Raw genomic sequence first — 10,563 nt, forward strand, 5'->3', positions numbered from 1 at the left:
GGATAGTAGAGGGGTGAGACCTGCCTGACTGTCCTTGTTAAAACAAGAAACAAACTGAAAGAAATCAGGAACCACCTGCAAGATCTAGATTTTCCCAGAATAGCACACTGTAGTCACTCAGCCACACCACAGGCTTTGTTTCTTCAGTTGTCCCGTAGCTGAAGTACAGTCCTGTCTCAGATTAACATAACACATACCCAAGTGCCAAATATTTGTGCAACTGAGAAATAATGCTTTAAAGAAGTGGATTTGCAAGAAATCAGTAGTGAGAGGGGCCTATACAGCAAGAACAACGTGTCCTTACAGTGGTTTCAGTGACTTTATGGCTGGAAGGCATAATTGTCAATAAAGCCTCCATTTTCTGTGACACTGAACTCCAGGCTCACCACAGTATTCCCTGACACAAATACTCTCTTCTCAAAGAAATTTGATTCTTTGTATCAAATTACATGGCAACTCTGTCACAAACTATGTGAGGCAAATGAAAGATAGGTTCCTTCAGCCAGCCTTCCCCTACTTTTCAGTTTAACTGCATATCCTCCATTTCCTATGTAGCAGAAGAGGAAAAACAATCATCTTCTGCCTTGCCTCCCCTCTCCTCCTCATTATTTCTCATATGAAGATCTTTCTCCACGTTCCTAATAATTCTTCATTTTAACAATGCAGCTAACATTGTGTGCCCTTACCTATTTTGAACAATCAAGTCACAAAGAGACATTTTTTTTCTACACATGGTTCTTAAGCTTCCTGAGATACTTTACTTTCAGGGGAAAAAAACACAACCCAGCATGCAGGGCATAAGTTTTCATGTAATAGTCTGCATTGGATGTCCAGGTCTGTGTGTGTGTGTATGTATTCTCTGATATATACAATAAGCCATCTCTACTTGCTGAAATTTTCCTTAGACCATGTGCTGCTGCCTTCCCTCTCACTGCATTAGAAAGAAATCTTAATGGGAGGTGGGGGACACACATCACACTTGCATGAAACACACCTCTCTAGACATTCCAACACAGAGCAGTGCACAACTGGTGCTGCCTCTGACCACACACATTTACAGCAAATGATTTAGAAATCTTGGTATTTCTATCACAAAACTACCATCCTTCTCCAGCTGATAGCAACACAACCTGTTGCTACCACGCAGTAACAGGAAAGCTATTTCCTCAAGCCCTCTAACCAGAAATTATTTTTATACCAAAAAAATCTATTTACAAGAAGCTGACAAGACTTTCTCGCTTTCTTGCCTGTTAGCGCATTTCCACAACCAAAAAAATCTCCTCAGAAATCAGCTGGTCCTTGGAAATCCAATACCAGTTCAACTTTTACTATGAACCAAGAAAATGAAACTGATGCAAATGATAACCATCGAGAGATGCTTCTTGAGAAAAACAAGTGGTCACACTCAGTGATGGGAACTGCACCTAATTCACTGTTCACCGTGGAATCTCTGTGCTGAAAGGAAAGTAACTTAACGTAAGTAAACATCTGTGGTTTTCCTTCTCAGTTATCACAGTCCCTCGACTTCAGGCTGCGTTACTGTAACAGAGCCTACATGGAATCTTGAAGGTCACGCTGAAATTTCGGCTGGTGCAGCATGTTTATACAATGATCTTTCACAACAGGGCCATATTATATCTTTATTTCTGTGTGAGAATGGTTTCATATTCGTTACCAAGTGCAGTTCAGGGCATTAACTTCAAATTACAAATTCCCCTATGGCTTATCTCTCATGTACTTTGAGACACATTGGTTTTCCTGGCCTAACAGCCAGTAATACTTAGGATGGTCCAGCACACAACCACCTGATTTACTGGGTGTGGGAAGAACCACCAAAAAACCACACAGATTTTCACCTGCAAAATGATTCGGTGGGGAAGGGAATTTTAAACAACGAGCAGGTTCTGCAAAAAATTAAAAAGTTTTATAAAGGTCACCTACTTAAAGATGTCTCATAGTGGCTGCTGCATCACTATTTTGAGATGCTTGGGAAGTTTGGGAGAATAAATGCAGGTGAGTTTTCTCCTTCTAGTCCAGCTTCACACTTTATATTGTTTGAAAGCTACGATTACGCAAGTTCTTTCAAATGGATGAAACATTTTTTCCCAGGTATCCAGCACGTAAACTATAATTCTTGGTGACAAAATAAAATAAAAACATTAATTTTCATTCCTATCATTACATATTCCAGACTGGGAAAGGTCAATTCCCTCAGTACCATCAAATACCCTTTTACAGCACTGTTTAGTTATGAGATATAGACTCTAATTAAACGGGATGTTAGTCTTTGCCATCATTATCACAGGTAACCACCATCAGCATCACCCACAACCTACAAACCAGCATTTTTGTAAGTTTGTACGAAATGCTGTTTTTTACGTAAAAAATTAAGTCACTATTTTAACACACACTCTCATTGAATCTCAGCTTCTGTGATGCTTAATTCAACAAGATTGATAATGGCTTCCACCCAGACTGCTGGTGAATCATTGGCATCACAGCAGAAGTTTCCAAAAGCAATCCTGTTCTGTTCATCTGCTTTAGCAGGAACACTTTTATATAATAATACACAAGTCTCAAGATGCCCCTAAATTAAACCTTGCCTTATTAATGTCTACAATTTCCGGATTCATACATTCATCTGTTCACTGGAACACCAGTTTTTTAAATTATCCGCATACAACCATCTCATTGTAAATTTATAAAATATTTTGCTTTGAACTAAGCTAGTCTGGATACAGAGCTGATAAAAAACCCACAAAAACAAACAAACCACCAGAAACCACAGAAGTAACTTCCCACTCATCTCCATCAAGGCTCCTGCTGCTCACAGGTGATTGACAAGCTCACCACTCAAGTTTCTGGTTGTCAAAACAGACTGTACTGATGGTAACTGTGTTTCTAAATTTCCCTCCAAGCAGCCTGTCAAGCTGTCTGCTTTGACAGACCCTTTTCTGGGACAGGAAGGCAAAGCCATAAGCTATCGCTGGGAAAAGAAAAGGTGCCTGATAACGTCTGCTTCTATTTATGTTAGTGGAAACCATAATTTCATATCAGCACTGAGTGTCAATGCACTGAAGAAAGCCATGGTGCTCCTGGTAAAGCTTAGAAACTGTCAATAAGGTACACACTGCACCTGGAATGTGGGTTACTTATACAGCTATGAAGTCTCTTATTAGCTCCACTGACTTCCAACGCAGCAATACAGACATTTATAGCTGATAAAATTAATGCCCTCCATATCCTTATAAAGCTGAATAGGGTAAAAAAAGGTACATTTAGGATCACATTAATTTCTGCTTCATAGTACTGCTGTGTTATCTAACACCTCTGTGGCCATATCATGTGAATAAAATATAAATGGTGAAGTTAACAATTGCATTTCTCTTCCAGCAGAGTCATTAGACAACAGCATTGCTAAACCAGTTACAATGATTAAAGCAGCTCAGCCACAGCCCAGGTTACTTTGAACTTTTTAATAATTTCTGTAAATTTTTCAATTTTTTTTACCCACTTCAGCCATTTTTCAATATGGCAAAAACATCTAGAAAACAGTAGCTACCAGCAGAGGGACAGGTAATTTGTCATTCACACTTGACTGAAATTAATAAAATAAGAGAGCTACTCTGAGGGAAAAGGCATGTGGAGGAAAATTCAACATTCCCAGTTCCTAGGAGGAAAAAATCCCGGCATCAGTTCCCTGTTCTAAAACAGCACAGGCCTCAAAATGGCTTTTGAGGACAAAACCTGACACCAGGACATTCCCAACCACTAAAGCACATTAAAATGCAGCTACACCACCACCACGCTCCCGGTATGAAACCTTACCCACCCTCGCCCCGGAATCCAATGGCCAAAACAACGCCAGGGTGGAAAAATTAGTGAAAGTCAGGGGAGTTCCTGTGCGGTTTCACCACGGTTTGTCCCCATGCAGAGGGAGCCGAGGCCACCTCGCTCTTCCCTCAGGCGCCACAGACAAAAGAGCCACGGCCAGGGGAGGGGGGCTGTCCCGAGAACGGGGGGTATTAATTCCCGCATCGCTGTGGTTCAACACGACACGGGGATGAGTTTTCTTATCTTTCTAGGCACGCAGAAAAACAACAGCAGTCGCAGGGCACACACAAAAGCCGCCTGTCCCTCGGCCGCCGCAGCCTGAGGCGATGCCGCCTCTCCCCACCCCCAGCCCGGACCCAGACGCCTTCCGCCTTCCCTGCGCCGGGCACAGAGACCTGCGGTCCTTCCCCGCCTGCCCGGGGCGCTCGGAAATCGAGCCCTGAAGGAGCCTGAGGCCCGGCGAGGCACAGAACCACGGAACTGTCAGCGTTGTGAGGCACCTCTAGAGATCAGCTCGTCCGAGCGCCCGCCCCTCCGCCTCCTTCCCCGGCAAGGCGGGCAGAGCCCTCCCGCCCCATTGTTCCCTGCACCCCGCGGCGGAGCCGGCGCACTCACCACACGGGCCGGGCTCCCCGCAGCGCCCACCGGCCCCCTCAGCTCCGGCACACGGGGGCTGAAACAGCGCCCTGCTGCTCCTCCGGCAGTGCCCGCGGGCCCCGGGGCAGCGCCGCCATCGCCCGCCGCCGCCCCGCCGCCGCCGCTCCAGCAGCGGCCATCTTGTGCGTCGGCTGCTCCCCTCACCGCCTCCCTCCTTCCCTCCCTCCCCGCATCGCCCTCCCCTTCCTGCGCCCTCCTCCCCCGAGCAGCCGGGGCGGGGCAGGGAGAAACAGCCGAGTCACGGGCTGGAGCGCCGTGAGGGCTGGGCTGGGCAGGGGAACTGTCACCCAAGGCCGAGAGGGCGTCTGGCGGTCTGTGAGGGCCGGTATACCTCCCCGTTGCCCTCTCTCGCCATTTTGGGGTGTTTTTCGCTCTGTCACCTCATCTTCTCATCGCTAGCGGGCTCAGACGGGTATCGGGGTGGAGGTCGCGGCTCTTCACACGCCGAGTGCCGCCTGAGGAGTGCTCTGTGTGTTGGGAGCCTCCCGAGGGCCCCCGCCCGCCATTTTCTCTCCCTCAGGATGCTCCTGTGTTTGCGAGCGCTGCGGTTCCCCTCATCTTCCCCGCTGCCACTGCCTCACGCCAACACACCTAAGAGCTTGGGGCTGGGTAATTTTCTAACTTAAAGGGAAAATAACACAAATTAAGCTGTTCCCGCTTAGGCGGCCGTTCAGGGCAAAGCCCTCGCCGCTCTGCCCACCAGCCCCAGGGGAAGGAGCAGAGCTGGACTCGCTGCTGGAGAAGGTCCCCCGTAGCTTTATTTGCTGCAGGACCCACTGAAATCATCCTCAGCTTTAACAACACCACAGGTAAGGTGTTTGGGGACCCACCAAGCCTTCCGGTATGGCAGTATCAGAAATAGTTGAAATACTGAAGAAATTTTAAATCCTTATAAAATGCCTTACAGGTATTCATAATGAGTCGTAGCATTTACTTAGCACGTACCGACTGATAGTTTTAAAATGTTACGACAGCTAATTATTTGCCATCAGGTTATTTGAAGGTAGCATCGACCTGATGCCCATTTACAAGAATGTGAATATGGTGTAAAATACTAAGGAATTTATCCACATGTTTTTTCAAATTAAAGACCAAAAATAGTGTTCAGTGTCCCCGTCTTACTGCCCAGGTGTTTTGTCATGTCTGTGCCCAGATCTGTGGGATCAATCCTGGTGTGAGGCCACTGTGTGGGATGCTGGGTATGGAATCACTATTTCTATTTTCAGTTTGTAACACCGTGAGGAGCACACAGTGTATTATCAGTTCAGTATCCGAACTGCAGCGTCGCATGAGCTCAAAATACAATTTAAACAGAGCAACGTCAGGTCAGAAGTATCCAGGCCCAGAGCCAGAGACCCAAGACAGCAACCTGCAAAAGGAAGCTGGGTCATGACATCCAGATAGAACATAGAAATAAATCACAGAGCTAAATTCCTACACACAAGGAAAAACTACACAGGGGAGGTTACTCTTCAGCTCCTACTTCTGACTCTTGCACTGACCACAGGCAGATTTTCGTGTTAATTTTACAAGAAATGTGATGGTAATAACTATCCATTTTACTGTAGAAATCATCTCTATTATTTAGGTTTGTCCACCAAAACAAGCCTAGTGCTTATCAAGCTTAAATAACATTATTAAGAACAGCTATTAATTTCTGAAAGCTGACTTTTCTTACCATATTTTCTTACCACCAGAAGGTAATATATTTACAAATACCACCTTTAACTTAGCAAAAGCCTTAGTGTGAGTTACAAAAGAAGTGTAAATTGGAAGTGTTCAAGGCTAAGTTGGATGGGACTTAGAGCAACCTGGTCTAGTGGAAGGTGTCCATGCCCATGGCAGGTGGTTTGGAGCCAGAGGAGCTTTAAGGTGCCTTCCAACCCAAACCATTGTACGATTCTATGATAAATTGGGAAGTTTAACGTGGAAATGTCAGTCTTAAGCATTATGACTATTTTATTGTTGCTTCAAAAAGATTAACAGGAAAAATTTAAAAATCCACCAAGAGAAATCTAAAACAAGCAATGTAAACATCAAAATCCTTAGTACCATTGTCACAAAATTAAGTAGCTGAATGAACAGTTTAATCAAGAATATTATACTTACCCAGATTTGTAAGTTGGAGATAATCACACATTAGTACATTATTATATTTTTATCATTATATTGGCATTGTAATACTTTCTACAATGCCTCAATGAAACCTTCATACTACTTGTTCTTAATGGCTGTATAAATAATGTAAGAGTCTTTGTCCCGAAGCACCGTCTTTCATATAACCAATTGGCAAACTGCAGTGTAATTTTAAAAAATTTAAAAAATAAAATTCAAATCTGAATCATTATATGCTTATCTAATCAGTCCTCTCTCTTGGAAATGACCTATTAAACAGTATCTTTGCATGTTATTCTAGATCAATTTAAGTACTCTCTTCACCCTATTACTCTAGTTTAAAACTCTACATACCTGCCAGAGGGCAGGGTTAGATGGGATATTAGGAAGAAATTCCTCCCTGTGAGGGTGAGGAGGCCCTGGCACAGGTTGCCCAGAGAAGCTGTGGCTGCCCCTGGATCCCTGCAAGTGTCCAAGGCCAGGTTGGACGGGGCTTGGAGCAACCTGGGCTAGTGGAAGGTGTCCCTGCCCTTGGCAGGGGGTGGAATGAGATAGCCTTTAAGGCCCCTTCCAACCCAAACCAGTCTGAGATTCTATACCACAGAAAATTTCCAACCAATAATAGCCATCCTTTGCAGGCTCCTCTCCTAAATGTTACACAGAAATGTGACCCTTGCTGGAGTTATCAGTGTTGTGAGCAGAAGCAGAAGATGGCCAGTGTTCTTTAAACCTTGGTTTAAAGTCACAGAAACTAGAAATGGTCAAGGCCTGAGGACATCCTGATACTTCCTAGTTTCTAGCAGGTAGTGTTCTGTTCAGTCTGGGTTTTAATAATCCAGTCTGGAGACTTCTGCCACTTTCTATACTTGGTTCCTGTGTATAGTTCCTGTATTGTGGAAAGCTTTTAGTTTTCAGGTAGTTTATGTTTTCCCTCAGCATTTAATTCCATCACCAGTATTAACACGCTAACAATAATTTGCAGTATTACAACATAGGTTACTGCAGTTGTTGAAATTTAAAGAAGTGGGACCTGAAATGGCCTATGGTTCTTATTATGTAACACTCACTGCAACTTTAATTCTCAAACTCCATTTTACACCTCCATCAGTCATACTTTTCTAATGCTTCTAATGCTTATTCTTTATTCTGTTTTCTAAAAGTTCAGAAATTTGTAGGTGAGCTTGTTCTCTCCTTGGGAGCTGCTCCCATGAGGTATCTAGATTAGTTTTAATGTCTGCTTTCTCCAGTTACACAGCATTTCTTCCTGCATGACATGCTTAAAAAGCCACAGGAGTTAGTTTGATTCTACCACATACAGTCTAAATTTTAAATTCCTTTTTTTCTTTTGTTTTTCCATCCAAGAGGGGATAATGTGTAGGCATGGTTCTAGGATTTGACATTTGTGGCCACTCTAGTAATGTTCTTCAGATTATGCCTTAAAAATGACTCCTCATTTTAGCTGGTATGACCGAGAGAAATAGGTAAAATACCAGTGTAACTGTCGAATGGTGTCATCTCACCATTCAATTTTTATACTGCTCTTTCATATAAAACTGATATAGAACTGTGCTACCCGAATAGCTGTCTTTATAAAAAAATACAGATTTTTAAAATGTGTTGGCAGTGTTTCACTTTGCTGTTTTAGTTACCAACGTGAGCAGTAAAGCTGATAATAATGGAAAAATTCTCATTTTGAAACCTGTGATATCAGAATGAAAGACAAGGATGACGTATTTTTCCAGGTGGCTGCAAGTATGTAAAAAATGTCCTTGTTAATTCACACAGCCAAGATGTGTGAATGTAAACTACCAAGCATGTAAACCACAGATAACAAAACAAAAAAGAAAATCTTTAGCACTTGTATGTGCTTGACCATCTCGTTAACAAAACCTAAATTCCTGCACTTTTATAAAATTCCACTGACAAAAGCAGAAGACCATATCTGTCCAACGTAATCATTTCAAAAAATTCCAATATTTATTAAAGAGTATGCTGAATATCCAAGCCTATTGGATGCAGATGCAACTATTAGAGGTTGTTATATGTGTTTATTTGAAAACAAGAGGATGGTAGCAAAGTAGAGCCTTCCTCTGTGGAAGGACATGTTCAGTGTCTCCACCATAAGAGGCAAGATTTAGATTTCCTTTGTGCAAGAGAATCCTGAAGGATCTACAGGAATGTAAAGTGCATATATGTAAAATCAGAGTTCCTCCATGACTGCTTCTCTCCCAAACATTCAATTTGCAAACCTGCCAAACATCTCATTGAAAACTTTTTACAGTTCTTTGATGCTGTACATAATAAATTTGCAAACTCTCCATGCAGTTATTAATGTTTGTATTTTCAGGCTACTCGGAATGCAAAAGATCTATGTAAATATACCCTCTGGTTGCAGCTGTTGTGGAAAAAGAAGAAATTATAAGGGAGGTAATAAGAAACCTCAATGATTTCTCATTAGAAGTTTCACTTACCTAAGTGTCCCATCTCCTCCTCCTCCTTCTCCCGCTGGTGCTTAGGGATGCAGAATGCTGGCTCAAGGGTATATGCCCCAGATTCTCATTCTGCTACTTACTGCCTTTTTGCTTACATGTAATTCCTGCTTAGCTTCAATCCCAGAGCTTCCACTGACATTTAATACATCTCTCTCTGTGTGACAAAAATTTTGAAGCAATATAAAGTACAAGACTTTGCAGCTTAGCAGGTGTGTAGACCCACCAGGCAGAGCAAGGCACAGGCACAGTACCACAGCACATCCCTGTTGTTCTGGTGCCCTCTGCTGAAATCACCATCTGCTTGGCTTCTGAATCACCCCCAGGCGGAGGCAGCAGCCAAGTGCCATATGCTGCCACCTCTTTATCTTGCATTTCCTTGATTTATTTCCTTTTCTATTTATTCTGTCTTAACAGAAAAGCACAACTACAATCCTTTATTTCCTTTCCTTCTTCCAGCAGTACTTAGATTGAAACTAGTTCTTTTCCTTCATAACACTGCTGCATCACATTTTACAACAGCCTTTTATTGAGCTTACTTAGGAAGGTAATAGATGAATTGAGATGCTAAACTATTCAGACAATTATGTTTTATAAGAATTCCAGTGTGTGTGTATGTGCATAAAACCTCAAACTGCCTAAATTAGCAATGTAATTTTTGTTCCTTTCTGGCAGATTTCCTTGTGTACAGTAAAACTGAGGGAAATAAGAGACAGAGAGGGCGATACAGCCAGCACAGTTTCTCTCCAGCAATACCTTTGTTTAGCTGCATGTAAAACCACAGCCTTGCTCTCACTTTGCAGGGGAAGCTGAATTGTAAAGGTTAAGAAACTTCTCAGGTTTACAAAGCCAGCAGTGGCAAGATGAGGAATAAACCCACGGTCTGGTCTCCTGTTCCAGCCACTAGACCTTGTGTTCCTCCACACTCGTGCAAGTTACAGTAAATGCATTATGAGTAAACTGCAGGGTAATTTTTCCAATTGAATTTCCCAGGGAAACCCCTCTTACTACAAGAAAAAAGTAGGACTGTCTTTACATCTCTGTAAGACAGTCCCATCCCATTTCTGCAGTAAAGGAAAACATGCTGATGATTTCCTGGAGTTATCCTTGCTTAGTATCCCTCATAAAGACTCCAAGTTTTGTACTGGCTTGTTTGAGAACGCCTGATACAAGACTTCCCTAGTGCACCTTCCAGCAAATGGGACTGTCAGTTCCCACAGGAAAATCAAGAACCAACCTTAGCTACTCCTGATGTTATGAATATCTGCATAAAGCAAGTTTAGGTGGTTTTATGTTAGTGTGGATCTCAAGTAGCTGCTTATTCAGATCTCAGTTCTAGCAGTTTTTAAAAAGTATGTTGTTCACGTTATTGCAGAGAGACATGTTTGATACCTCATCTCTTAGTGGGATTTCAGAAGAGACTTGTAAAAAAAAATCTCATTTATAATATATATTTATATAATATATA

The 10,563-nt window shown here is 42.7% G+C and overlaps 1 protein-coding gene and 1 long non-coding RNA gene across 11 annotated transcripts in view; one reads left to right on the top strand and one right to left on the bottom strand.

Annotated features, from left to right (window-relative positions):
* Positions 1-4,558, bottom strand: part of LOC108508252 (roquin-1) — a 55,782-nt gene extending 51,224 nt beyond the window's left edge. For all 10 annotated transcript variants that reach the window (XM_017836897.1, XM_017836903.1, XM_017836902.1 and 7 more), the window contains exon 1: positions 4,450-4,558. The gene's annotated coding sequence lies outside the window, so the exon portion shown is untranslated. The remainder of the gene's footprint in view (positions 1-4,449) is intronic.
* A 16-nt stretch (positions 4,559-4,574) lies between these two features.
* On the top strand, positions 4,575-10,058 carry LOC108508256. The gene is made up of 3 exons (XR_001878346.1): positions 4,575-5,300; positions 8,954-9,033; positions 9,899-10,058. It is a non-coding gene; the product is annotated as an uncharacterized LOC108508256 (long non-coding RNA).
* The last annotated feature ends 505 nt before the right edge of the window (positions 10,059-10,563 follow it).

Source organism: Lepidothrix coronata, unplaced genomic scaffold (assembly GCF_001604755.1).
Source record: "Lepidothrix coronata isolate B3197 unplaced genomic scaffold, Lepidothrix_coronata-1.0 Scaffold288, whole genome shotgun sequence".
NCBI lineage: Eukaryota > Metazoa > Chordata > Aves > Passeriformes > Pipridae > Lepidothrix > Lepidothrix coronata.